The following is a 23,676-nucleotide window of genomic DNA, read 5'->3' as shown; positions in this document are numbered from 1 at the left end:
ACACACACACCCAGTGTGAGTTTAAGCCACCGGGTCCAGCACTCAAACCGTGGTCAACTATATTGGAGTCCAGCAACATAGCCATTACTCCAATTGCTGGTCCCTTTTCTTTGTAGGCTTTTATACATTCTTTGTACTGCCCCAAAAATCTACAAGATCAAAGAGTCATCAAAGGACAAGTCAAGTAATAATAAAATAACATTATCTTTCTAGAATTATCTATCAACCATCTTCAGTTGAGTATAGGAGAGTACAAGCTTATAAAGATCATTATCAGGAAAAATCCTTCCATATTCTTTCATGTTTCCTCCTTCCCCTTAACTCCACACATTCATGTTAAGAAATTATTTCTGGAGACCAGCAGATGGTATAGTGGTTGCGGTACTGAACTCCCACATGGCCAACCATGGTTCAAGTACTAGACCTGGGGGCTTACTGTTTTATTTTCCCTCTTTCTCTCTCAGTCTCTCTCCAGTCAAATTAAAAATATATAAATAATAATTAAAATAAAATCATTCTTTTTAAAATAGAAATTACTTCTGAAAGTTCATTGAATAAACAGCAATAATTTAGTAATATCAATAGACGATGTTGATGAAATTAATCACCAATGGTGGATTTGACAGTAGAAGGAGAAAGCTGAAACTCAGGTTCTTTGATTATTTTATGCATTTGTTTGATTTATCTTGTCTACCTCCCCACATTAGAATATTAACAGTGTTTGGGGACCAGCAGATGGCATAATGGTTTCGTTGCTGGACTCCCATGAAGTCGACCACAGTTCAAGGCCCAGTAGCTTAAAACTTAGGCTGGGTGCATGTGCATGTGTGCCCAAAATCCCAAGAGGAGAAAGGATTGCTACGAGGCCATCCTCTTGGGGAGTCATTTCTCACTTTCTATCTCTCTGGTGAGTGCATGCATCCTATAGCAAAAATCTCTCTTAAAAAAAGAAAAATATATGTTAACAGTCCTTGTCTATCTTGTTTGTTGCTGTATCTCCAGGGTCTAATGGTAACTGACATTTACAGAATGAACAAATTGATACACTAATAAAGTTGAAATCTTTGATCAAGAGAAACTTTAAATATTATTAGGCCTCCGTGAAAAAAGACAATATCAAAACAATTTTTGAAGAGGTTGACTAATGTGCAAGTGAAAGATATCACTATCATTTCAGGTTGATCATATTTACCTTTGGGATATGTCGTCTGCACCCCATTTGCTTTAAGACACTAGTCATAGTTGTTTATGCCAATAATTTTAATGCTCATTACATCACTACAAGTATTAGTAATTCTAAGTATGAAATCTCATGACATTTTGACAGAAGGCCACCTACAAATGTGTCTGAATTATATATGCAAACAAACCTGAATTAATATTAAAAGCGAAGAAGATCTTTTTCTCAAAAGACAAGAAGAGAATTCCTACCAGTTATCATTTAATATTTTGGCAAAGGCTTTTGCTGCATGATTTTTAATGTTCTTTTCAGTATTCAATCATATAACTGTCTGAAGAGGATGTTGTGATTTGGGTAATAATTTTCTCAAACACATTTACATCCCTAATTTCTTTTTGAGCGAAGTCAATCAACATGCCATTTGGGATGCACCTGGAGGCAACTTGTTTAGTTTTTTTAGTTTTTATTTTTTTTCTAGAAAGTGAGAACTGTGACAGCCATTTGCACTTGAACTGCCTGTAAATACCTCCCAAAGTCCCTTAGCTCTACAGAGGGAGAACAAAGGAAACAGCCATTTTCAGTCAGTGCTTTGTGATTTCTGTATTCCAGAGGCTAGAGCATAGAATAGAGGACACCCTCAATTGTCTTTGGGGTCACTCTGAAAAGGAGAAGAAGAGACTGTTTCTTTACATTTTTCAAATGCCATCTTTTTCAGTGTGCTATAACTTCCCCTGCTGGCCATATTTGCACATGGTACTTGCCTCATAGAAGTTTGGTTTTTCACTCAAGCAGCAGGTGAAAAATAGGGTAAATGTTACCCAGTGATGTATTAGATGTTCAGCCCCCAAATCCTCCTTTTCAATTGTATTGCCTCTGTTTCCTTTTAATGCCTCCTAGACCTTCAGGCCAACACTCATAGCAAGAGCCCATTCAAAGATTTTAATCGAAGCTCTGGCTAGATATGCTGGGAGTTGCTAAGGGAGGGGAGGGGGAAGTCAGATATTAGTGGAGAGAAAAGAAATGAAAATAAAAACACAATGCCAGGGTCAGCTCATGGCCTAGTATCTAAGATGGCTGGTTCCTGCATGGATGACCACGAGTTCAAGTCCCAGACCTGTGGTTCGAGAAATACTCAAGGTGTGTATATGTGTGTACTCGAAATTCCAAAACAAGGGGGAAATGGAGGAGAAGGGATTAAGGCAAGACCATGTCACATAGGAGGGTGCTTTCCCTTTTTCTTTCTCTCTCTCTCCCAGTTGAATGCACATGCCCTCTGGCAAATTTTAAAAGGAAGCAAACACAATACTTATGTTATTCTGTTCATACAAAAATCAGCTCCTCATCACTCATCATCTCATTCCCGAATCTCTGCAATATTGCCTGTACCTGCCTTTCCATGTGTCTTCAGCCGACAGACATTAATACCCAGTCATTCTAGAGCAATTTGTTTTCCATGACTGTGCTCTATGCTTATCTCACCCCAGAGCTTTGATTTGCATTCATCCCTCCCTGGGATTATATCCAGTATACCTCAGCCTACTGCAGTGTTACTTATTTCAAATCTACCGTTAGCTTTTTATTTCTGCCACCCATCTTGATAAAACAAGATAATAACTGAAATAATCTGGATGGCTATGGAAGAATATATTTAGTTAAACTCTTGAGATGAAAGATTATTCCCTGGATGTATAAGCCTAAAAACCAAAATAATAGTTATCCTCTCTTCCATGGAAAGAAAAGAGGAAGATCTCAAGAAGGAGACAAGATAGGAACCCTATACAGAAATAGCCTATGAAGATATCCAGGGACCGAGTAGTCAAAAGATTCTTTAAGGGTGAAAAAAACTTAATTTTCAGATTAAAGTAGTTTCCACAGTATGAGCATTGGTTTTTGTGTCAACTTGGCTAGACTGGAGAGCCCCAGGAATTTAATCAAATACTAACGTAGTGGGCCTGTGAAGACATTTTGGAAATGTGAATTGCATCTCAATGAACAAGCTTTTAGGATAGAAGATTACTTTCAATAATGGTGGATGGGCTCCATCTACCCACAGAGAAACTGGAAAGTGAATGGAAGAGATAAGCAAGAGAGTGGAAACCCAGGCACAGAAGCAATTTCAGACTAAGTCTCCTCCCTCTGTCATTGGCTACAGCTTTCCTAGGGGGACATGGGTGCACATGCATTTGCTGCTCTAGGTTGGTCCTGGTAACAGTTTTCAGTGGCCAAGTCTTGTACTCTGAGCAAGAATGCAAGGCCAAGGTCATAGAAGTGAAGCAGCCACAAGCTGGGAGGCTGGAGGAGAAAATGACTAATGGATATCAACATGGCACTGAAAAGAGAAATCGCCCTTTATTTGTGTATTTATTTTGAGAAAGAGAGGAAAAAAAAAAAAAAGGGGTCTTACCACACTGTGATTCTCTCCCGAGCTTTCCAGCCAGTCAAGATCATGGAGGCACTCACGGTATACCTGCCCATTCAGGCTGACCCAGGATCTGAATCCCAAGATTTCCCATATTGCTTCAGGATCATGCAGTTGCACCCTACCCAGGCTACAACTGCAGCTGAGCCACCCTTTACCTTTGTAAACAGCCCTCACACCTAGTCAAGTTCCTGGGGGTTAGTAAGTGTCAAATTCATATTGAACAAAAAAGTGACCAATCCCGGAACTGGAAGTTGGGTATGTTGCTGGACTCCCATGTAGTTGACCGTGGTTCGAATCCCGGACCCAGTGGCTTAAACTCATGCCAGGTGTGCGTGCATGTGTGCCCAAGATCCCAAAAGGAGAATGGAGAAGAAGGGATTGCTGCATGGCCGTCCCCACTGAGGGGTGACTTCTCGCTTATCTGTCTCTCTCTCGTTCTGGTGAGCGCACGTGCCCTATAACAAAAACCTCTCCAAAAAAGAGACCAATCCCATGGCATTGCACTAAGATTGCATGTACAAAGAAGGCAGAAAATCAGCCATTCTTAGAAGCACTTTTTTTTTTTTTGGAGAGGTTTTTTTTTTGCTATAGGGCACGTGCGCTCGCCAGACAGACAGAGAGAGACATAGAGACAGAAAGTGAGAAATCACCCCCCAGAGGGGATGGTCACGCTGCAATCCCTTCTCCTCCATTCTCCTCTCAGGATCTTGGGCATGCACGCACACGCGCCCGGCGTGAGTTTCAAGCCACCGGGCCCGGGACGCAAACCACGGTTGACTACGTGGGAGTCCAGCAACATAGCCACTACACCAACTGCTGGTTCCCAGAAGCACTTGTTTGATACTTTTCTAGAGTATAACTGTTGAAAATTATTTGTGTAAAGGAAGAGTTTTGAAATATGTTATAGTTATTTGACAGATAATTCCTTTTCTAGGTTTCTATGATGAAATTAAAGTTGTTAGCCTTTTGCCAGAAATTTCTGAGAACATATCCTAACATAAGTCAGGAAAAAAGCCATACATCATCAAAATGTCTTCAGGAGAAACAAAATGTACATTGCCAAATTGGGAGGCTCTTTGGTCCTCCCTCTGAGTCTCTCTCTTTCTTTGTTTTTCTCAATCTCTCTCACCTTTCTTATACACACACACACACACACACACACACACACACACACACACAGTTACTCCTTATATAAAACAAAAAAATACTCACCATAAAATTCGATTATAAGTAAATAAATAACAGAACACCTGAGAGCTCTAAACTCTACTTGTAAGTATGTTTTTCCACAAGATAGCCACACAACAAGGAAAGACATTTGTATGTAAAATATGAGAAAAGATTTGTAAAACTAAGTTTAGAATGGTACCTGCCTTCTAGAAGAATCATATCTGCTTTATGTAATTTCCAGAGCATGAAATTCTTGCTATTTTCTTAAAATCCTGCTAATACCTTTTTTGGGGGAGGGGGCAGGGGATGAGAACTAGATTACTCCATAAGGCAATTGAGGAATTGCTCAACCACCAGGGAGAGGTCCTTATCACCCACAGAATCAGCTCTCAGCTACTTAGCACAGCATGTAAGTTCTTTCACCAGCAATCCTCAACCTGTCTCTCCAGCCATACTTCCTGTCCCACAACCTTCTACACAGATTTTAATGGATCCACCCAAATTATTCATGCTTCCGCCAATGGACTGGGCCATGCTCTGACATTCCTGGTACCTTTCCACTTCCTGTGTTTTTTTTTTTTCCCCAGGTATATCATTGCCCCCTGACAGCAAACTCTTACTCATTCCTCAGGAACTAGTTCAAATTGGCCATGAAGCAACCCCTGATGCTCTCACTTCAAGACAGGTAAGTCAAACCTATTCTGTGTTCCCAGAGTTCTGTGCACATCCTTCCAGCAGAACTTTTCTTGTATTGCATTGTACTCTGGTGTGTGAGCTCCTTCATTATGAGGGCTGCATTTTATTTACCTTTGTTCCCAGGTGGCCTGGCACACAGCAACTTCTCAATAAATTAATCTTGTGTAACTTTCCTATTTTAAGAGCAGCGACGGTAGGATATCTTTGGACAAATCTTCTTAGTGGTGAATTATTTGTTATTTTAAGGATATTTAAAATCATTCTCGAGTATGGTAGGTGGCGTGGTGGCTAGGACTCTGGACTCTCATATGGACAACTACATTATGAGTCCAGGACCTGGCAGCTTTCTCACTTTCCCTTTCTCTCTCTCTCTCTCTCTCTCTCTCTCTCTCTCTCTCTCTCTCTCTCTCTCTCTCTCTCTCTCTCTCTCTCTCTCTCTCTCTCTCTCTCTCTCTCTCTCTCTCTCTCTCTCTCTCTCTCTCTCTCTCTCTCTCTCTCTCTCTCTCTCTCTCTCTCTCTCTCTCTCTCTCTCTCTCTCTCTCTCTCTCTCTCTCTCTCTCTCTCTCTCTCTCTCTCTCTCTCTCTCTCTCTCTCTCTCTCTCTCTCTCTCTCTCTCTCTCTCTCTCTCTCTCTCTCTCTCTCTCTCTCTCTCTCTCTCTCTCTCTCTCTCTCTCTCTCTCTCTCTCTCTCTCTCTCTCTCTCTCTCTCTCTCTCTCTCTCTCTCTCTCTCTCTCTCTCTCTCTCTCTCTCTCTCTCTCTCTCTCTCTCTCTCTCTCTCTCTCTCTCTCTCTCTCTCTCTCTCTCTCTCTCTCTCTCTCTCTCTCTCTCTCTCTCTCTCTCTCTCTCTCTCTCTCTCTCTCTCTCTCTCTCTCTCTCTCTCTCTCTCTCTCTCTCTCTCTCTCTCTCTCTCTCTCTCTCTCTCTCTCTCTCTCTCTCTCTCTCTCTCTCTCTCTCTCTCTCTCTCTCTCTCTCTCTCTCTCTCTCTCTCTCTCTCTCTCTCTCTCTCTCTCTCTCTCTCTCTCTCTCTCTCTCTCTCTCTCTCTCTCTCTCTCTCTCTCTCTCTCTCTCTCTCTCTCTCTCTCTCTCTCTCTCTCTCTCTCTCTCTCTCTCTCTCTCTCTCTCTCTCTCTCTCTCTCTCTCTCTCTCTCTCTCTCTCTCTCTCTCTCTCTCTCTCTCTCTCTCTCTCTCTCTCTCTCTCTCTCTCTCTCTCTCTCTCTCTCTCTCTCTCTCTCTCTCTCTCTCTCTCTCTCTCTCTCTCTCTCTCTCTCTCTCTCTCTCTCTCTCTCTCTCTCTCTCTCTCTCTCTCTCTCTCTCTCTCTCTCTCTCTCTCTCTCTCTCTCTCTCTCTCTCTCTCTCTCTCTCTCTCTCTCTCTCTCTCTCTCTCTCTCTCTCTCTCTCTCTCTCTCTCTCTCTCTCTCTCTCTCTCTCTCTCTCTCTCTCTCTCTCTCTCTCTCTCTCTCTCTCTCTCTCTCTCTCTCTCTCTCTCTCTCTCTCTCTCTCTCTCTCTCTCTCTCTCTCTCTCTCTCTCTCTCTCTCTCTCTCTCTCTCTCTCTCTCTCTCTCTCTCTCTCTCTCTCTCTCTCTCTCTCTCTCTCTCTCTCTCTCTCTCTCTCTCTCTCTCTCTCTCTCTCTCTCTCTCTCTCTCTCTCTCTCTCTCTCTCTCTCTCTCTCTCTCTCTCTCTCTCTCTCTCTCTCTCTCTCTCTCTCTCTCTCTCTCTCTCTCTCTCTCTCTCTCTCTCTCTCTCTCTCTCTCTCTCTCTCTCTCTCTCTCTCTCTCTCTCTCTCTCTCTCTCTCTCTCTCTCTCTCTCTCTCTCTCTCTCTCTCTCTCTCTCTCTCTCTCTCTCTCTCTCTCTCTCTCTCTCTCTCTCTCTCTCTCTCTCTCTCTCTCTCTCTCTCTCTCTCTCTCTCTCTCTCTCTCTCTCTCTCTCTCTCTCTCTCTCTCTCTCTCTCTCTCTCTCTCTCTCTCTCTCTCTCTCTCTCTCTCTCTCTCTCTCTCTCTCTCTCTCTCTCTCTCTCTCTCTCTCTCTCTCTCTCTCTCTCTCTCTCTCTCTCTCTCTCTCTCTCTCTCTCTCTCTCTCTCTCTCTCTCTCTCTCTCTCTCTCTCTCTCTCTCTCTCTCTCTCTCTCTCTCTCTCTCTCTCTCTCTCTCTCTCTCTCTCTCTCTCTCTCTCTCTCTCTCTCTCTCTCTCTCTCTCTCTCTCTCTCTCTCTCTCTCTCTCTCTCTCTCTCTCTCTCTCTCTCTCTCTCTCTCTCTCTCTCTCTCTCTCTCTCTCTCTCTCTCTCTCTCTCTCTCTCTCTCTCTCTCTCTCTCTCTCTCTCTCTCTCTCTCTCTCTCTCTCTCTCTCTCTCTCTCTCTCTCTCTCTCTCTCTCTCTCTCTCTCTCTCTCTCTCTCTCTCTCTCTCTCTCTCTCTCTCTCTCTCTCTCTCTCTCTCTCTCTCTCTCTCTCTCTCTCTCTCTCTCTCTCTCTCTCTCTCTCTCTCTCTCTCTCTCTCTCTCTCTCTCTCTCTCTCTCTCTCTCTCTCTCTCTCTCTCTCTCTCTCTCTCTCTCTCTCTCTCTCTCTCTCTCTCTCTCTCTCTCTCTCTCTCTCTCTCTCTCTCTCTCTCTCTCTCTCTCTCTCTCTCTCTCTCTCTCTCTCTCTCTCTCTCTCTCTCTCTCTCTCTCTCTCTCTCTCTCTCTCTCTCTCTCTCTCTCTCTCTCTCTCTCTCTCTCTCTCTCTCTCTCTCTCTCTCTCTCTCTCTCTCTCTCTCTCTCTCTCTCTCTCTCTCTCTCTCTCTCTCTCTCTCTCTCTCTCTCTCTCTCTCTCTCTCTCTCTCTCTCTCTCTCTCTCTCTCTCTCTCTCTCTCTCTCTCTCTCTCTCTCTCTCTCTCTCTCTCTCTCTCTCTCTCTCTCTCTCTCTCTCTCTCTCTCTCTCTCTCTCTCTCTCTCTCTCTCTCTCTCTCTCTCTCTCTCTCTCTCTCTCTCTCTCTCTCTCTCTCTCTCTCTCTCTCTCTCTCTCTCTCTCTCTCTCTCTCTCTCTCTCTCTCTCTCTCTCTCTCTCTCTCTCTCTCTCTCTCTCTCTCTCTCTCTCTCTCTCTCTCTCTCTCTCTCTCTCTCTCTCTCTCTCTCTCTCTCTCTCTCTCTCTCTCTCTCTCTCTCTCTCTCTCTCTCTCTCTCTCTCTCTCTCTCTCTCTCTCTCTCTCTCTCTCTCTCTCTCTCTCTCTCTCTCTCTCTCTCTCTCTCTCTCTCTCTCTCTCTCTCTCTCTCTCTCTCTCTCTCTCTCTCTCTCTCTCTCTCTCTCTCTCTCTCTCTCTCTCTCTCTCTCTCTCTCTCTCTCTCTCTCTCTCTCTCTCTCTCTCTCTCTCTCTCTCTCTCTCTCTCTCTCTCTCTCTCTCTCTCTCTCTCTCTCTCTCTCTCTCTCTCTCTCTCTCTCTCTCTCTCTCTCTCTCTCTCTCTCTCTCTCTCTCTCTCTCTCTCTCTCTCTCTCTCTCTCTCTCTCTCTCTCTCTCTCTCTCTCTCTCTCTCTCTCTCTCTCTCTCTCTCTCTCTCTCTCTCTCTCTCTCTCTCTCTCTCTCTCTCTCTCTCTCTCTCTCTCTCTCTCTCTCTCTCTCTCTCTCTCTCTCTCTCTCTCTCTCTCTCTCTCTCTCTCTCTCTCTCTCTCTCTCTCTCTCTCTCTCTCTCTCTCTCTCTCTCTCTCTCTCTCTCTCTCTCTCTCTCTCTCTCTCTCTCTCTCTCTCTCTCTCTCTCTCTCTCTCTCTCTCTCTCTCTCTCTCTCTCTCTCTCTCTCTCTCTCTCTCTCTCTCTCTCTCTCTCTCTCTCTCTCTCTCTCTCTCTCTCTCTCTCTCTCTCTCTCTCTCTCTCTCTCTCTCTCTCTCTCTCTCTCTCTCTCTCTCTCTCTCTCTCTCTCTCTCTCTCTCTCTCTCTCTCTCTCTCTCTCTCTCTCTCTCTCTCTCTCTCTCTCTCTCTCTCTCTCTCTCTCTCTCTCTCTCTCTCTCTCTCTCTCTCTCTCTCTCTCTCTCTCTCTCTCTCTCTCTCTCTCTCTCTCTCTCTCTCTCTCTCTCTCTCTCTCTCTCTCTCTCTCTCTCTCTCTCTCTCTCTCTCTCTCTCTCTCTCTCTCTCTCTCTCTCTCTCTCTCTCTCTCTCTCTCTCTCTCTCTCTCTCTCTCTCTCTCTCTCTCTCTCTCTCTCTCTCTCTCTCTCTCTCTCTCTCTCTCTCTCTCTCTCTCTCTCTCTCTCTCTCTCTCTCTCTCTCTCTCTCTCTCTCTCTCTCTCTCTCTCTCTCTCTCTCTCTCTCTCTCTCTCTCTCTCTCTCTCTCTCTCTCTCTCTCTCTCTCTCTCTCTCTCTCTCTCTCTCTCTCTCTCTCTCTCTCTCTCTCTCTCTCTCTCTCTCTCTCTCTCTCTCTCTCTCTCTCTCTCTCTCTCTCTCTCTCTCTCTCTCTCTCTCTCTCTCTCTCTCTCTCTCTCTCTCTCTCTCTCTCTCTCTCTCTCTCTCTCTCTCTCTCTCTCTCTCTCTCTCTCTCTCTCTCTCTCTCTCTCTCTCTCTCTCTCTCTCTCTCTCTCTCTCTCTCTCTCTCTCTCTCTCTCTCTCTCTCTCTCTCTCTCTCTCTCTCTCTCTCTCTCTCTCTCTCTCTCTCTCTCTCTCTCTCTCTCTCTCTCTCTCTCTCTCTCTCTCTCTCTCTCTCTCTCTCTCTCTCTCTCTCTCTCTCTCTCTCTCTCTCTCTCTCTCTCTCTCTCTCTCTCTCTCTCTCTCTCTCTCTCTCTCTCTCTCTCTCTCTCTCTCTCTCTCTCTCTCTCTCTCTCTCTCTCTCTCTCTCTCTCTCTCTCTCTCTCTCTCTCTCTCTCTCTCTCTCTCTCTCTCTCTCTCTCTCTCTCTCTCTCTCTCTCTCTCTCTCTCTCTCTCTCTCTCTCTCTCTCTCTCTCTCTCTCTCTCTCTCTCTCTCTCTCTCTCTCTCTCTCTCTCTCTCTCTCTCTCTCTCTCTCTCTCTCTCTCTCTCTCTCTCTCTCTCTCTCTCTCTCTCTCTCTCTCTCTCTCTCTCTCTCTCTCTCTCTCTCTCTCTCTCTCTCTCTCTCTCTCTCTCTCTCTCTCTCTCTCTCTCTCTCTCTCTCTCTCTCTCTCTCTCTCTCTCTCTCTCTCTGTCTTTCTCTGGTCAAATTACAAATTAAATAAATAACTATATTGAAAAGGTTAAAAAAAAAAAAAGATCATTCTACAATAAAACAAAACAAAACGAAACAAAACAAAAATCTTTCCCAAAGGGATTGATGATTAAGAAGTAAAGTTAAGGAACCAGCAGTTAGCGTAATGGCTATGTCGCTGGACTCCCACGTAGTCGACCATGGTTCGAATCCCAGACCCAGTGGCTTAAACTCACGCCGGGCGCGTGTGTGTGAGTGCCCAAGATCCTGAGAGGAGAATGGAGGAGAAGGGATTGCGGCGTGGCCATCCCCCCGGGGGGTGATTTCGCACTTTCTATCTCTCTGTCTCTCTCTGTCTGGTGAGCGCACGTGCCCTATAGCAAAAACCGCTCCAAAAAAAAAAAAGTAAAGTTAAAAGAGTGAAGCATGATATAATAAAAGGTTACTTTTGGCATTTAAATATGTTGAAGTTTTTGTCAAAATGGGAATTTAAAATAAAGGCTTAATGTAATACTTGGACATAAAAATCACTTTCTAAAATTGAGCAGGTACAGGAGAGGATGTTGCTATTGTCCAGGAACAGGAAGAAATATAGCCTGAACTATGTCCTATTTGAACAAAATAGTGAGGGGATCTGGGAGTCGTTTAGTCCAATGGTTAATGACCAGGAAGTTCAACATAGAAAAAGGGTAAGTGTCCCAGTAGCTGGGAGGAGACGGGAAGTAAGTAGGCTGGAGCAGACAATAATCAGAGTTCTAGCCAAGCAGGTGTATGATAGACATCAGGAAGTTCTGGAAACAGAATATAGGTTTCCAGATCCGAGGCCAGAGTTCAAGGGTAGTACTCCAGCCCTTTAAGAAAGTTGACAATATAGTCTTAGTGAAACAGAAGTACCAAGCAGGCTATCAAAATAGAAACTCAGCCAATAAATTAGAAGACAGAAATACAGATTTGCAATGAGGATACACGATAGAACACTTATCAAGCCACAAGCCTAAACACAGTGATCTCGCCATGACAATGCCAGCCCTGATTTGGCAGTGAAACTGGAGAGATGCCTAGCCCTTGGAACCCTTCACTGAGAACTCCTGGAAATCCCCCAACCACACATAGTATTGTTCCCAACCAGGGCTGGACAAAATGGAGGCAGGAGATAAAAGAGTTTTGGTAAGGGCAAAGAGAGACATCAGGGAACCAGAAAGGTCAAGTCAGGTCTGAGAAGCAGGCAGTGAGGGTGCCCATAGGCAAGACTGGCACTCTCTTCAGCATGCTCATGAATATTTGGAGTATGCAAATATCAGTGAAGATGGTAGGTGACTCAAAGTGGGAATGGAAGGGCCTAATAAATCCAAGAGCCTGGAGAAGAAAGAGGCTTTGAGTTATTGTCAAGTGGGAGGGGAAAGAAATACTTGAAAGACATCATAAATTGATTCATAGTTAAGAAGTTCTAAAATGGGACATCAGAGACTATAAGAGAATGGAAGGGAAAATGATATAAATTAAGAACAGAACTTTCAGACAAAAAAAACCCAGGAAGTGTCAGTAGCATCTGTGTTGACAGCACTCATAACTTAGTAGATATCTTGACCCTGTATAAAACTTTTTAAGCAAAAATATTCAAACAAGATAAATTTTTATTAAGACAGTATTTTATGGAACTCATTTGATTAAAATCAAATTGGTCACTTTTCTATTTATTTTCTATTAGTTTTATCTAATTTCTATCAATTTTCTATTAGTTTTTAAAATTTTTATCTTAAATTAACTAAACTGAGATGGATTTTTTCCCCAAAATTATTGTTCTGAAGCTATGATTATTCCATTTGATTTCTTAGGAATACAATATTTCCTCACTTAGTTTCCATCATTGTGATGTTTCTCTAGTATCTCTTATATCTGACAAGTGCAATTTCTTCAGAACAAATTTGGCATATCTAAATTTTTTGTCATAAAAAATGTGATTCTGTTATCAGATTTGGGCCAATGATAAACCTTATCACGTGTCACGTGTCATTTTACCTTTTGTTATTTTTCCATGGCTATTTCTACGAACTCTAACTTTACTTAATCTTTCTCAACGTGCTCCTTCTGTAAATTACCGATCTTTAAAAACATTTAAAACATGTAATTTCTATCATTTCAAACTTTATGTTGAGACTACTTTACAAAATTCTTTACTGCAAAATTTACAAAATGAGTACTATGCAGAATCAAACACAAATAAGAAAGATCTCTGTGAACTGTATTATCAATGAGTATATATATATATATATACATAATATGTAGCCATGTTTGGTATATTTGATGTATATGGTATGTGAACTTTTATATAAGAAAAATGGAAAATAATGTAATAATAAAAACACACATACCTGCTAATTTTTTTCAAAAAGAAACAGAAAAATAAATCAGAAACTAATGGGAATGGTTATCTTTATGAATGGAGGGAAATGTGTAAGTATGGGAGTGAGACATTTCTGAGAATATATTTTTAATATACTTTTCTACTTTGAACTATATATCAAATGAAATAAAAATAATATGAAAAGTGAATTCTCAGTTGAATCAAATCAGAAGCAAAGGAATCCAATAAATGATTAATCAAAAAGTGTTTATTCATTTATATTTAATTTCAAACTTTAGAAAATTTGGATTGGAGGCTGGATGTTGGAATAGTGGTGAAATGGAACATTCTGTGAAGCTGTCTCCCATTTGGGGAGGTTCTGGATTCATGTCCAGAGACCTCCCTGTATATACTGGGTACATGTAGGCCTTGATGTGGTGCTGGCTAAGGCTGGGGGTGGGTCGCAGGTTCAAGGTTCCATTGGGGATATTGTCTCTTTGAATCTCACTAATGGAAAAAATAAACAAACTTTTTGCAAAAAGAGGTTAGAAAGAAGAGTTCCACTCAGGTGGTCTACAAATAGTGAATTCAGTTCTACATATGTCTGTCCATTTTGTGGGTTCTGTGCTGACTGCCCCTGCTGCTGGTGAAGGCAGAAGAAGGTCTAAATGTCCTTCAGTGAAGGAAGGGCAATTTAGCCCAGGAAATCTGTCAAAACAAAAACCAAGGACTATGTTGTCATCACAGGAGAAAAGACTAGCTTGAGCTTTCCCCGAAACAGAATAGAATGTCAGACTGGCTCAGTCTGCAGAGCATTTCCCTTGCACCCACAAGGGGAAAACCCCTACTTTTCCAGAAGACTAAAAGCTATTTCATCTTTGATCTTAGGGAAAACCAACAACAACAACAAAAACAAACAAACAAACAAACAAAAAACAGGAGGACTGTTATGAATCATTATCATCAAGTGGGGGGGGAAACAACCATAAAGCTGTGTTTATGACAGAGAGGGGAAAAAAAAGAAAGACAATACCAACCTCAGTAGTAAAATCCTTATAAAAGGATCTCATAAGAGTTGAGGAAAAAGGGATGTCAGTGGCTAAAAGGGACTTTCTAAGGCTTCATTTTTTAGGCTAGGCTATATAATCATTCCGTGACTTAAAAAAAAAAAAAGTGTGCTTGATAAATAATAAAAGAATAAAAATAAAAGAATTGCTGGACTGGCCCATAGTATAGTGGTTCAGGAAGCCAGATCCCACATAGCTTAGTATGGTTTGAATCCTGGCCCTACTAGCTTGAAATATACACTAGGTGTGTGTGTTGGTGAGTGTGCATGCCTGAAATCCTGATGGGAAGGAGGAATGGGTAAAAGGATTGCAGCATGAGCATGGCCTTGCTTTCTCTCTCTCTGTCTCTTTCTCTCTCTCTCTCTCTTTCTAGCAAGCACACATGCCCTCTGGCAAATAGAGATAGAGAATTGTCTAAGCCGGAAGGGAAATCACATTAGAGGAACAACCCAAAAAGTCCATTAATCTCAGGATGGTCTCTTGAGAGAGAAATTTCCCATTTCTAACCAAGTAGTTCCTGGAAAAGTTTAACCCTGAGAAATAGCAAGAAGAAATTTGACTGTAGGTTAAACGGTGGAAGAGGAGGGTTAGAAAAAAGGAAAGAAAAAAGGAAAGATAGAAAAAAGGAAAGTTACATTTTTTTGAAAGGTCACAGTCAGTTCAAGAGTTAGAGTTCAATAATGCTATATATTACCTTTTTTCTTAGCTTCATTCATAAATAGTAAAACCTTTTTTGTTTTAGGTATTGATGACAGGACTTTTTACTATTACCTCTCTTTAACTTCACTTGTATTAATTTCAAATCTATTCCACAAAAAAGCTCCTAAGTAGAGGGTTAACTACAATATTATTTCTATTTTAATAGAAACAATTATATAAATAGTACTTAGTTTGCAGTAAACATAGACTGCTACTTCCTTCTAATTTTTTTTCTTATGTCTTCATTGACTTTTAAAAATTTTTGTAAATGTATTTCTTCCTTGAGCTAGAGAGAGAAATCTTAACAGGGTCTAGACGTGTGGACCACCCCTAGTCTTCAGCCAGACCAGATCTTGGCACCTATGTACCCTGGGGTACTGAGGGATGTCTCCAAACCTGAACCAGAAACCTTCCCATGTGGGGAACCCCTAAAGTTTTTTTTGGAGAGGTTTTTGCTATAGGGCACGTGTGCTCACTAAAAAGACAGAGAAAGACAGAAAGGCAGAAAGCGAGAAATCACCCACTGGGGGATGGCCATGCCGCAATCCCTGCTCCTCCATTCTCCTGTCGAGATTTTGGACACACATGCACATGTGCCCGGCATGAGTTTAAGCCACCGGGTCCAGGACTTGAACCGTGGTCAACTACATGGGAGTCCAGCAACATAGCCATTACTCCAACTGCTGGTTTCCACAACCCCTAAAGTTTTAAACTACTAAATATTTATGCTCTATCTTTTCTAAATAATTTAATCTTTCTTGGTTTCCCTATAGCCTTTCACATTTAGAAGTTGATTATATATGCATGTGCATACTCTCATACACCCATATATGATGCAGTGTTGGTGATTGGGTAGCCAGGGGTTGGTTGCTTATTGGGAAAAGTTATCTTGTGTGAAAATCATTTCATCTTCTTCTTTAAGTGAAGTGTCAAGACAATTCTAGTTAACCCTTTGGCAAATAAGGGTTAATATATATATTAGAGATTTTTGGAATAACAAACACCACCAAGCTCAAATATTATATTTTATAGAGAATTAGTACATCACTTTAAAATGGGTAAAAGGATTGCAGCATGAGCATGGCCTTGCTTTCTCTCTCTTCTCTCTCTCTCTCTCTCTCTCTCTCTCTCTCTCTCTCTCTCTCTTTCTAGCAAGCACACATGCCCTCTGGCAATTAGAGATAGAGAACTGTCTTAGTTGGAAGGGACAAAATACAGCATGAGACAAAATACAGCAAAAAGTCAGTAAGAGAGTAAGCCAGCTAGTGGCATGGTGGTTAAGGCAACTGGATCCCCCAGGGTCAAGTAAAAAACCCAGTGGCTTGAAAAGCATACTGAGTGCATGCATGTGTATACTCTGGATCCAGAGAGATTGAAGGAGAAGGGATTGTGGTTTGGCCACCTCCTCCTCCCACCCAGATGGTGATTTCTCATTTTTCCTCTCTCTACTTCTCTGTCTGACTCTCTCTAGCTAGCATGTACCCAATAGCAAATTAAATTTAAAAAAACAAAAAAGAGAGAGAAAGACAATTTGATTCTGGAAGACTTCTCAGAACTTAAATCTGGAAAACAAAGCATAAAAGAAAATCAGTAATGTTTTAGTCAAAACTCATAAAATTCCATTTTACCAGTTCAGTCTTATGTAATTAACCTCTCTTTTGTTGAGTTTGCAGCATTACTTTGGTCCAATCTTTCCATTTAAACCCTGGAAGTTCAGAAATATGATCTCAAAGTTATCAAAAACCTATATTCAAGAGTACTTAGCAGTCTTTTTCATGAATTTCCTTAAAAGAGGCAATTTTTGGAATATAGCTTACTACAAAATGTTTTAGAAAAGCATCAGAATAAAGCAGTTAACTATAGCCAACAAAATTTAAAATGGCTATGGTTCAAGATCTGATTTTACTATAACCCCAAATGGACAAATTTGATAATTTCTGTGACAATCTACATTAGAACTATTTAGCATTACAAGTATGACTAATAACATACTAATACAAAACAGATGTTTAAAAAATATCACACAATTTTTGGGACCAGCAGTTAGCGTAATGGCTATGTCGCTGGACTCCCATGTAGTCGACCGCAATTCGAGTCCCAGACCTGGTGTCTTAAACTCATGCTGGGTGTGTGTGTGTGTGCGTGCCCAAGATCCCGAGAGGAGAATGGAGGAGAAAGGATTGCAGCGGGGTCATGCCCCGTGGGGGATGATTTATCGCTTTCTGCCTCTCTGTCTCTCTCTGTCTTTCTGGCGAGCGCATGCACCCAATAAACCCCCCCCACCCAAAAAAAAAGGAAAGAAAGAAAAAAAGAATCTCATACAATTTTGGAACACCTATTGACACAAATTTGTATACAGAGAGTCAAATACTATTTCATATTTGACAATATATCCCAGGTAATTTCAACATGTCAGAAAGTCTAATCTATCTTTCTCAGACATCCAAGGACCCTGTTAAGAATTTCCAAAACTTAGTTCAAGGTCAAAAAAACTTAAATTGGAACTGAAATTTGACTTAGAAAGTCTGTCAAATATCAAAAGTTTACAACATTTGATTAACACAGGATCAGGGCACTGTGACTATCTGTCATTTACTTAACCAAAGTGACAATTAAAAACAATTTTAAACCATAGCTATAAAAAATGTTTCTCTTTAATAGATTAGAATCAGACTTTTAACTATAGTGGCTAAATAATCTGATTAAGACAGCAGAAGGCACAGAGAATTCTTGTTTTCTTTCTTACACTGAAAAAGTTAAAAAAGAAAACCTTTAATCATTTTTGTTAGTAGTATATTAAAACAAAATAAAATACATTTTAGTCTCTATCAGTGTTTTTGAATAAATTTAGTCAATTCCACTTAGTTTTATCTTAAAAATACCTCCACATTTCCTTTTTTCCAAACTTTAATATTCACTTAGCTTTATCTATATTTCCTTTTCACTCACTTGCTCTGAAACAATTTTCAAACATCCTCTGCATCAGACAATATACTCTTGAACAAAAGTATACCTTCACATATTTTTCAAATTTTTCTGTTCACTAAAAACATCTTAATTTTCTCTGTATATTTTGGCCATATAACTGTTTCTTTAATTTCTAGCTTTGGTTACCATTATCCTGGAATTTTAACATCCATTTTATAATATCTAGAAACATTTTCTTACAATACAGTTGTAAACGTATTCGATTATATTTCAGATATTTTTCTTTACCGTATGACAAAGTATATACAACACTTAAACTTCTACTTAATAATTAATGCTTCAGTATTTAGAAATAACTCAAGCACTTCATTAATATAATTTAACATATTGTGTCTTTAAAATTTATACTTGGAAAAATGTAAAAATGAAGTTCAATTACAAACATTTACTCCATTTACATGTACCCAATTTATTTGTTTTTAATGATTATCTTGAAGTTACTTATGAAAAACAAAGCTATTTATCTAAGGTGCTTTCCATTGAAGTAAAGAAAAACAAAGGTAGTCTTACATCAGCTAGTCTCATCCTATCTAAAGACTGAATTATCAGACACAAGAGATTTCTCCAACATTTCCCAAGGTTTTCTGTAACATAACTGTTGATGTAGCACCCAGAATGGCCATTTAGGACAGAGGACATTTGGGTCCTTGATTCCTTTGCTAACAGTTCTGAAGACATTTGATTCATATTTAACAGTTTAAAATCAGCTTTATCAAATATTTTACCCAAGTTAATGTAAATAGCATTTGAACCTATTCTAACCTATGAGCATGCATTTGAATCCATTTGGTACTATATACAGACAAACATACACGTAAACACAACACACCACATATATGCGTACACACACGTAATACAGAGTCAAAGAATTATGGTGTTTATTTTAGAATTTTAGCCAAGAGAGTGTAAAACTCATTAGTTTTTTTTTTTTTTTTTTGGTGAGGTTTTCGCTATAGGGCACGGGCACTCGCCAGACAGACAGAGAGAGACATAGAGACAGAAAGCGAGAAATCACCCCCCGGAGGGATGGTCACACCGCAATCCCTGCTCGGGATCTTGGGCATGCACACACACGCGCGCGGCGTGAGTTCTAAGCCACCGGGTCTGGGACACGAACCGTGGTCGACTACATGGGAGTCCAGCGACGTAGCCATTACACTCACTGCTGGTTCCCTAAAACTCATTAGTTTAAAAGAACAGTATGAATCAAACTGAATCACTACCCAGAACAAGTTAGTTCATCCACACATATAGCTAAAGTCTTCTATCCAATTTTAGAGAAGGCAGATTAGGAAATTTGCACTTTAAAGACACGAAGGACACTGACGAAAATAGATACCAAGGAAACACAAACTTGTAGAAATTTCTTGTACTATTTTACAAAGTATGCAGATGGTGAAGGAACTATTTAACAAGTCCACTCAAATTGGGTGACTGACTCAAAGAGTTCCTTGACTAATTTAGGCAGTTACTTCTCCTTGTAGCAAATTGCCATTTGTTGTCATTTGTCTGACTGAATCAGATATTTAAAACTTTTCCTTAATAAAATCATGTAAAGAAAACAAAAAATAAAGAAAGCCAAGGTCAAACAGTAATTAACATACAACCGAAGAACAGGTGTCCACTCACTGTATTTTTAAAAGTAACTCTTGGTACCCCAAAAGCCAAAGAGATCAGAATTTAATGCAAAAGAGTGCAGAGCTCCGAACCTGATAAAAATAAAATAAAAATATGAAAGAACAAGTCCTAAAGAGCTAATTGCAGTTAGTGAGAGATGCAAGGAAAAGGGTTCATTCAACTGAAACGTGGCTATAAAAAAATAAGATCCAAGAGAGAAACAGGGGCTTCAAAATGGCTGGCATATCAGTTTCTAATTAGGCTGACTTATCTACAAAGACTCTTTAAGAAAATTCTTTTCTTATCTATCATTATTAGTTTTCAGCCAGGCAAACAACAAACACATCTGTTTTTGTCTCAGTGAACAAGTTTCCTTTTTTCTGAATATAGTTTTAATTGCCCCTTCTCTCCTACAGATAAAACTAAATGTCCACACACACACACACACACATACACACACACACACACACATTTTTATCACTTTTTAAATATAAAATAGAATTTAAACCAAGTTATAACTGAACTAATAAAACAAGATCCAGATTACTCCCAAGGATAGGCAAGAAACATAAAAACCTTATCAGTCACACGTGTGCATAATCCCATGCTTGGACAGCCATACTTCAAGGTCTCAGACTTCACTGATCATTTTCACATAAGACCTGAGACCCTGCTCATCTCCTAGATGGAAAGTAGATAACCAGTTGTTCATGGGAGAAAAGAGGAAGAGGATTACTAATAGAGGGTACCCCAAACAATCTTCAAATGTTTACTTATTTTAGTAACAATAATGATCTAATTCAAAAAGCCTCTTCATATAGAGCAAAGACATTCCAAAAGGGGCATAGAATAGGGAACGTCCTCCCCAATGATCCTCTAAAACTCACTCCCACAAAAGGACTAAGGAATGTCTCAGAAATAGAAATCATTTCCAGATGGGGGAAAAGCAGGCAATGAGTACTCACATCAGAAAAGCACTATAGGGACAAGCAGATGGCATAGTGGCTACATCGCTGGACTCTCACATGGTCAAAGTTGAAGTCTTAGACCTGGTGGCTTCAAAATCATACCAGACTCCTATGCATGCATGCCCAAGATCCCAGGAGGAGAATGAAGAAAGGATTGTGGTGTGATCATCTACGCTCTCACGGTCTTTGTCTCTCTCTCTCTCTCTTTCTCTGGCAAGCGCACACACCCTAATGCAGAAATCTCTTAAAAGAAAAGAAAAAGAAAAAAGAAAAACACTATAGTCACTATACCCAGGTGGAGCTAACTATTTCATACAAATCCCTTTCTCCCATTAATCTTCATTTAGAGAAGAAACTAAATAGTGATTTTTACCACCTATTGAACTGACAGAGTCAGAGAACGGGAGTCTGACTGGTAAGAAGTTCTTACCTATTTTTGCCAGCTTCTCAGGTCCTGAGTTTCCTTGGCAGTGACTTTCAGAAGAGCAGAGTAGCTTTGGTTTACCCTGCTTACCACACCAATCTATAGGGGCCAAGGAAATCACCCTGAGGCTTATTAAAAAGCCACTGACACAGAGGCATATTAGTAAAGGGGAAGGCACACAGACATTTAGCAAATACCCTTGTACATAGGAACCACACAAACTGCTCCTTTAAGAAAGGCCAAACTATTGGCAGTTGTACACTCTAAAGGCCAAAGGAGGTACAGAGTTAAGCTAAGAAAGGGTGAGGGGTGTTTGTTTAAATCGAAACATAAACTTTTCTCCCTTCCTGACCCCTCTCAAATTGGAAAATATTTGTGAGTATTCTTATTTTATGTCAGGAGGGTTATTTAATGCATAACTTCAGTAATGCCTGTTGCCTTGCACCAGAAATTGGAAATACTCATTATTGACGGGGCTTTAGCTGGAATGTTCTATCTGAAGATATGACCAGGAAACTATGGAACCAAGGTAGATCTCAAATAAGCCAAAAGAAGCTCTCAGAAAGATGACCTGGCACCATAAAAAGTCCTGCCTGGCAGAGAGGATTAGAGAAGCTATATGAAAGAATTTGCACCATAAAATAACCTGGACTTTTCCAGTCCAGCATTGTAATCAGTAGAGATTACAAAAGAGCAGCCACAACCAGAGGATTGCCTTGAGGAAAACTTTGAAGGAAGAAAAAGATTTATCTCTGCTAGCAGGTGGTAAACCGCAGAATACTTGGTAGCAAAACTGAGTTGGAAATGTTCATGTGTGAATTGTGTTCTGGGTGCTTGCTTCTCAACAGTCTGAGTACTTGTTATGTAAATATTTTCTCAAAAATATTTAGATCATACTGTCTCTGTTATAGAGTCACAAAATTATAGCAATATTTTGAAATTTGTCTTTAAAATTCAGTTTTTTGGAAATTTTGAAAGTTTATTAACTGTCAAGAACTACGGAGTATGAGCAAAAATCTTTTGGTATGTAAAGTAAATGTGGGAAAAAGTAAATAAGTAAATGAAAGGGGGAAAAAAGAAAAGAAAAGAAAGGGTGAAGGGAGAAAATGAACCTTGGTTTTCTAGGCCAGAGGTCACACTTCCAATCTCTTTTTCCCTGTTCCAAGAAAAGCCAGATGGGTAGCATCAGAAATGACTATTTACATCTGCTATTGACTTTACTGATATAAATGAATGCCCATTGCTTTACACAGAAGTTAGGGAGAAGATTCCCTAATGAAAATTCTAAGTATGTTACTTTTATTTTTTCCCCACAAAATGATTCTAGTTGGAAGTTAGTTACATAATTTAAACACCCATTCTTTGGCTCCTGTTCCCTGGATCCTAGGGAACACTGGGGCCAGATAATGTTACATAGGAGCTATCTTTTTTCCTTTCCTTAGAATCATAGCTATAAGTTCCCAATTCTACAAAATACACCCTAAGGTCTAAAGATTGAATAGAGCGCTCTCTCAGTTGTCCATAATGATGTCTTAGTCACAGCTAGTTCAAACAAAACTTATATTATCAAATTTACAGTTTACCAAATTTCCAAACTATCTCTCAAGGCTTCTTGCCCCTGTATCCAAAGAGGGAGAGGACACCAAACAAATGCCCTGTCAAAGCAGAAATCAAATGTTTAAAGAGAAAGACAGGCCTTGGTGTCATCACACATGAGTGCCACCACTTACCAGATATCTACCAAAACCAGTCCAATGCCCTGTTTTCTTCACCACAGAACTGAAATCACCATGAGTCAGTGGCACCTCGATGAATCCTGGGTGAGATGCCTGCATGGAACCTTGTCCTATCTGGGATGACAATAAACTCCTCTGAGTCTCTTTCTACCATGTGGTCTTCACACTGGTTACAAATTGAAAAAATGTGTGTGTACTCATCCCTGAAGGAGAGAAAGGTCTGTGAGCCTGTCAGCATCACTCCCAGGGTGAAGACTAACAAACCCAAGCCTTTGTTTTACCATGAATGTAGGAACACGGGAGAACAGGGCTAATAGGGTCCTGTACTCACAGTATGACATGGGTTCTTGGCTCATGCTCAGGAAGAATTAGAGTTGGGGACACAGAGAGTAGGTATAACGAAGTGGGGAGTTTACTGAAGGAGAGAGAAGGAAAAACAGCTCCCAAGAATGGAGGGGTTCCAGAAAATGGGTTGCCAAAGAATATCTGTGATGAGGGGTTTTTATTTGGGCCAAAAAGGTTTTTGTCTGGACTTGTTCTAGGTGGGATTTGTGTAATGCATCCCCTCCAGGTGAGGAGGGGCACATGCTGGATGGGTCCAGTTAGTCTCCTAATTTTGAAGTGCATATGAAAGTCAGAAGATTCTTTCTCTAGAAACTTTGGACTGTGAAATTTTTAAGAACAAGATTTCTATGTCTATGGTCAAAGGAATATGATGACTGAGAGAAGAGGAATTGTCAGGAGTTACACAGCAAAGTTCCTCCTGGAGCAGGGAGCTGCTTTATCTGCATGTAAATGGGGTCCAACTCCTGTCTCAATTCCCTCTGAAGAAAGACCCCTAATTCCTGTTAAGGAAATGGGCTGAAAACATTCTGGGTGCTTCTTGTTGAGATCGGATGATGGTGATGGGAGAACGGCAGTCAGGGGCTTTTCAGAGGCCTGTCTAGGGGCCCCACCATAAAGGTTGTCGATGGAAAAAATAACCAACTGTAAAGTTAAGAATTAATAATTAATGCAGTTGGTTTATTTCAAAGCCAAATGTGAGTGACCTAGGTCTGGAGAAGAGGCATACATGCCTTTCTCGGGGTGATCATGGACAAGGGTTCCTTTTATTTGTTTTTGAAATTGACAGACAACATTTAGTGAAGAGATTTTCCATTGGCCTGACCCAAAATGGTGGGACATGTAGAAGTGAGTGCTTGTAGGTTATAGGTGGATTCCACAATTCTTAGGTTGGTGATTGGAAGGGAAGA

This window comes from Tupaia chinensis, unplaced genomic scaffold, assembly GCF_000334495.1.
Source record: "Tupaia chinensis unplaced genomic scaffold, TupChi_1.0 Scaffold000542_1, whole genome shotgun sequence".
NCBI lineage: Eukaryota > Metazoa > Chordata > Mammalia > Scandentia > Tupaiidae > Tupaia > Tupaia belangeri.
Note: the sequence above shows the minus strand (reverse complement) of the source record.